Here is a 6,352-nt window from a genome sequence, read left to right as displayed (position 1 = left end):
GCACAATCCCATTCCTTTTTATGGCTGGGTAATATTACATAATATGTATATTATGTACATTATGTATATATCATATTTATTATATATACCCTTTCTTCCTTATTCCTTCATCTGTTGATGGACACTTAGGTTGTTTCTGTATCTTAGCTATTGTAAATATTGCTGCAGTCAGCATAGGGCTGCATGTACCTTTCTGAATTAATGTTTTCATTTTCCTTAGGTAGATAGCCAGTAGAATTATTGGATCATATGATATTTCTACTTTTAATTTTTTGAGGAACCTCCATCCTGTTTTCCACAGTGGCTGTACCCATTTACATTCCCACCAACAGTGCATGAGGGTTCCTTTTTTCTCCACATCCTTGCCAACACTTGTTATTTTGTGTGTGTGTGTGTGTGTGTGTGTGTGTGTGTGTGTGTTTTAGTCAATCTGACAGATATAAGGTGATATCTCATTGTGTTTTTGATTTGCATTTCCCTGATGATGAGTGATGAGCATCCTTTTACGTGTCTGTTGGCCATCTGTATGTCTTTTTTTTTTTAAAGATTTTATTTATTTATTTGACAGAGAGAGACACAGCGAGAAAGGGAACACAAGCAGGGGGAGTGGGAGAGGGAGAAGCAGGCTTCCCGCGGAGCTGGGGCCCGATGTGGGGCTCGATCCCAGGACCCTGGGATCATGACCTGAGCCAAAGGCAGACGCTTAACAACTGAGCCACCCAGACGCCATCTGTATGTCTTCTTTAGAAAAAAAAAAAAAATGTCTATTCAAGTCCTCTGCCCATTTTGAATCAGATTGGTGGTGGTTGTTATTGTTGTTGATGAGGTTGAGTTGTAGAAGTTCTTTATATATTTTGGATATTAAACTCTGATTAGATATGTCATTTTCAAATATCTTCTGCCATTCAGTAGATTGCCTTTTTGTTTTGATGTTGGTTTCCTTCACTGTGCAAAAGGTTTTCATTTTGGTGTAGTCCCAATACTTTATTTTTACATTTGTTTCCCTTGCCTTAGGAGACATACCTAGAAAAATGTTACTATGACTGAACTCAGAGAAATTATTGCCTGTGTTCTCTTCTAGGAGTTTTGTGGTTTCAGGTCTCACATTTAGGTTTTAAATTCATTTTGGGATTTTTTTGTGTGTGTATGGTGTTAGAAAGTGGTCCATTTTCATTCCTTTACATGTAGCTGTCCACTTATGCCAGCAGTTTACGGAAGAGACTGTTTTTTCCCCATCGTATATTCTTGCCTACTTTGGCATAGATTAATTGACCATATAAGCATGGGTTTATTTCTGGGCTCTCTATTCTGTCTTGTTGAATTGTGTGTCTGTTTTTGTGTCTGTATTATACTGTTTTGATTACTACAGCTTTGTAGTGTATCTTGAAATCTGGAATGGGGTACTTCCAGTTTTGTTTTTCTTTCTCAAGATTGCTTTGGCTATTTGCAGTCTTGTTTGTGCTTCCAGACAAATTTATTATTATTTGTTCTGGTTCTGTGAAAAATGCTAATGGCATTTTGATAGTATTTCATTGAATCTATAGACTGCTTTTGGTAGTATGAACATTTTAACAATATTAATTCTAGCCCACGAGCATAGTATATCTTTCCAGTTGTTTGTGTCATCTTCAGTTTCTTTCCTCAGTGTTTTACCGTTTTCAGAGTACAGGTCTTTTACCTCCTTGGTTAAGTTTATTCTTAGATATTTTGTTCTTTTTGTGCAATTGGAAATGGAATTGTTTTCTTAATTTCTCTTTCTGCCTCTTTGTTATTAGTGTATAGAAACACAACCAATATATGGTTATTATTGGTTGTATCCTGCAATTTACTGGAATCATTTATCAGTTCTAATAGTTTTTTTTTTGTACTCTAAGGTTTTCTATACATACTAGTATATTATGTCATCTGCAAATAGTGATAGTTTAGCGTCTTCTTTACCAATATGGATGCTTCTAATTTCTTTGTCTTGTCTGAATACTGTGGCCAGGACTTCCAGTACTGTGTTGATAAAAGTGGCAAAAGTGGACATCCTTGTCTTGTCTTTCATCTTAAAGAAAAGGCTCTCAGTTTTTCACCATCTTGAGTATGATGTTAGCTGTAGGCTTTTCATATATGATCTTTCCTATGGTGAGATACATTTCCTCTAAACCCACTTTGTTGAGAGTTTTTTTCATGAACAGATGTTGAATTTTTTTCAAATGCTTTATCTGCATCTATTGAGATGATCATATGATTTTTATCCTTCATTTTGTTGATGTAGTATATCATATTGATTGATAAGCAAATAGTGAGCCATCCTCACATATCCAGAATAACTTCCATTTGATCATGGCAAATGATCCTTTCAGTGTATAGTTGCATTCAGTTTGCTAATATTTTGTGAGGATTTTTGCATCTGTGTTCATCAGGGATATTGGCCTGTGGTTTTTTTTCTTTTCTTTTCTTTTGTGTGGTGTCTTTGTCTGGTTTTGGTATCAGGGTAATTTTGGCCTCATATAATGAACTTGGAAGCTTTCCTTTTTCTTTTCTTTATTTTTTGTAATAGTTTTAGGAGACCGGGTATTAACTCTTCTTTAAATATTTGCTAGAATTCACCTGTGAAGCCGTATGGTTTTGGACTTCTCTTTTTTGGTAGTTTTTTGATTACTGATTCAATTTATGTTATCAGTCTGTTCACATTTTATATTTCTTCCTGATTCAGTTTTGAAAGATTGTATGTTTCTAAGAATTTATCTATTTCTTCTAGGTTGTCCAATTTGTGGGCATATAATTTTTTGTAGTATTCTCTTATCATCCTTTATATTTCTGTGGTGTCTGTTGTTATTTCTCTTTTGTTTCTGATTTTATTTATTTGGGTTCTTTCTCTCTTTCTTGATGAGTCTGGATAAGGGCTTATCAATTTTGTTCATGTTTTCAAAGAACCAGCACTTAGTTTCATTGATTTTTTCCTACTTTTTTTTTTTTTAGTCTCTGTCATTTATTTCTGCCCTGATTTTTATTTTTTCTTTCTTTCTATTCACCTTGGGTTTTGTTTATTGTGTTGCTTGTTCCTTTAGGTGAAAAGTTGGATTGCTACTTGAACTTTTTCTTATTTTTTTGAGGTAGGCCTGTATTGCTATGTATTTCCCTCTTAGAACTGCTTTTGCTGCTTTCCAGAATTTGGACCACTGTGTTTTCATTTTCACTTGCCTTCATGTATTTTTTTTATTTCTTCTCTGATTTCTTCATTGACCCATTGGTTGTTTAGTATCATGTTGTTTAGTCTCCACATGTTTGTGTTTATTTGTTTTTTTCTTGATTTATTTCTACTTTAATACTGTTGTAGTCAGAAAAGATGCATGATATGATTTCAGTCTTTTAAAATTTATTGAGACTTGTTGGGATGCCTGGGTAGCTCAGTAGGTTAAGTGTCTGCCTTCGGCTCAATTCATGATCCCAGAGTCCTGGGATTGAGTCCCACATTGGGCTTCTGCTTCTCCCTCTGCTGCTGCCTCTGCTTATGTGCCCTCTCTCTCTAACAAATAAACAAAATCTTATAAAAAATAAAATTTATTGAGACTTGTTTTGTGCTATAACATAATATCTGTTCTGGAGAATGTTTCATGTGCACATTAAAAGAATGTGTATTTTGTTGTTTAGGGATGGAATGTTCTGTATATATCTGTTATTATCCATCTGGTCTAACATGTCATTCAAAGACATTGTTTCCTTAATGAATTATATGCCTGTGTGATCTATCCACTGACATAATTGGAGTGTCAAGATTCCCTACTATTATTGTATTACCGTTGGTTTCTCTTGTTGTGTGTACTATTATTTGCTGTATGTATTCAGGTTCTGCAATGTTGGGTGCATAAATATTTACAATTATATCCTTTTATCATTATGTAATGCCCTTCTTCATCTCTTGTTGCCATCTTTGAAAGTCTGATATAAGTATTGCTACCCGTTTTTATTTTCTTTTTTTGTTTCCATTTTCATGGCTAATATTTTTCCATCCCTTCACTTTCAGTCTGTTTTTGTCTTTATATCTGAGATGAGTCTCCTGCAGGCAGCATATAGATGTGTCTTGTTTTTTTAATCCATTCCCTATGTCTTTTGATTGGATTATTTAGGCCACTTACATTTAAAGTGATTATTGATAGGGATATACTTGTTGCCATTTTGTTCACTGTTTCTGCTTGTTTTTCTAGTTCTTCCATGTTCCTTTCTTTGTCAGTTGCTCTCTTTGCAATTGATGAGTTTCTGGTCTAATGTTTGGTTTTCCTTTTCTTTATTTTTTTGTGTATCTATAATAGATTTTGGGTTTGTGGTTATCATGAGGTTCATATATAACATCCTAAGAATATAGCCGTCTATATTAAGTTGATGGTCATTTAAGTTCAAACACATTAAAAAAACTTTTTTCATTTCTTTTTACTCCCTCCTCCACATTTTATGTATATGCTGTCATCTTTTACATCTTTTATTCATAATTTTCTTACATCTAATTATGGCCAATTCTTTTCCATTTAAAGAAGTCTCTTTAACAATTTCTTGCAAGGCTAGTTTAATGTTGATAAACTCCTTGACCACTAAAGCTCTGGTGGGCAGAGGCCAGTGTGGTCCCTGGGCTCTCCATGCAGTGGGTGCCCTGGCAGGACAGCTAAAGCTAAAGTGGGTGTGGGCTGGGGTGTCCTGAGACTCTACTCAGAGAAGGGACCTGTAGGATAGCTGGAACTGAAGTGGGTGCAAGCCAGAGGATCCTGTGGCTCTCTGTGCAGTGGGTGCCCTGTTAGAAGAACTAAAACTGAAGCTGATGCAGGCAGGAGTATCCAGGGGTTCTGCATACTGAATGCACCCTGGCAACAGCTGAAGCTGAAATGGGTGCAAGCTGGGGTGTCCTGGGGCATTCAGTGGAGGGTGTGCCCTGATGGGCCATCTGGAGATGAGGTGGTGTGCCAGCCAGGAGGACCCTGGGCTCTCTCTGCAGAGGGTGCCCTGGCAGGATAACTGAAACTAAAGAGATGCAAGCCACAGGGACCCGGGGCTCTATGCACAGAGGATGCCCTGGTGGGGTGGCTGGAGCTAAGGCAGGGCACAGATTGGGGTGTCCTGGAGTACTCTGCACAAGGAGCACCCTGGCAGGACAACTAAAGCTAAAATGCATATAGGCCAGTGTGAGTTCTGGGCTCTCTGCACAAAATGTGCCCTGATAGGACAACTGAAGCTAAAGTGGTTGCAGGCTAGGGGTTTCCAGGGTTCTTCACACTGAGAATGACCTGGTAGGACAGCTAAAGCTGAATTGGGTGCAAGCTAGCACTCACTGCAGGGGATATCCTGTCAGAGTAGTTAGATCTGAAGCTTCATCCTGGGGCGCCTGGGTGGCTCAGTTGGTTGAGCGACTGCCTTCGGCTCAGGTCATGATCCTGGAGTCCCGGGATCGAGTCCCACATCGGGCACCCTGCTCAGCGGGGAGTCTGCTTCTCCCTCTGACCCTCTTCCCTCTCGTGCTCTCTATCTCTCATTCTCTCTCTCTCAAATAAATAAGTAAAATCTTAAAAAAAAAAAAAAATCTGAAGCTTCATCCTGAAGCCAGGATGATTTATTTAAAGTCAAATTCTGGAGGCTTCTGTGCTAAGAGTGCCCTAACAAGCCATCTGAAGTCAAAGTAGTGTGGGACCGGGAGTGTCCTAATGTGGTTTGCCCCTATGTCACCTTGGCATGAAGGCTAGAACTGTAGTGAGCACTAACAAGGGGTGTTTCGGTGTACACTGCCCCTGGTCACCTTGGTGGGACTGCTGAGACTGGTGTGGGCTCGGGGCCAGAGCTCTCTGAGATAGCAGGCTGGACAGGGCATCCAGAGGGCATGTGCTTTCAAGGTTAGACCCTCCCATGTGCAGAGAGTTCTAGCATCTTCCTTGCCATTTGGTGGAGTTGTAGAGCTGGCTCATTTATATGCTAGTTGTTCTTTTAAAGAGGCTTTTTTCCTGTGCCTAAGACAGGAGTATGGGGTGCCTGGGTGGCTCAGTTGGCTAAGTGACTGCCTTCGGCTCAGGTCATGATCCTGGAGTCCAGGGATCGAGTCCCACATCGGGCTCCCTGCTCAGCGGGGAGTCTGCTTCTCCCTCTGACCCTCTTCCCCCTCGTGCTTTCTATCTCTCATTCTCTCTCTCTCAAATAAATAAAATCTTAAAAAAAAAAAAAAGACAGGAGTATGTTCCCTCAGTACTGTCCCTCCCCACTGCAGTTTGCAGTGTTGGGTGTTGGGGTTCCCTTTGTTATGGAGTCTCTCTCTCTCTTGCTATTCTCTTTGCCATTCTCTCTCTCTTTTGTTGTGCAGAAGCTGTTCAGTGGGTCTTCGGTTCTTTAA

Source organism: Zalophus californianus, chromosome 2 (genome assembly GCF_009762305.2).
Source record: "Zalophus californianus isolate mZalCal1 chromosome 2, mZalCal1.pri.v2, whole genome shotgun sequence".
In the NCBI taxonomy this organism is placed as follows: domain Eukaryota; kingdom Metazoa; phylum Chordata; class Mammalia; order Carnivora; family Otariidae; genus Zalophus; species Zalophus californianus.
This window is presented reverse-complemented; position numbering follows the sequence as displayed.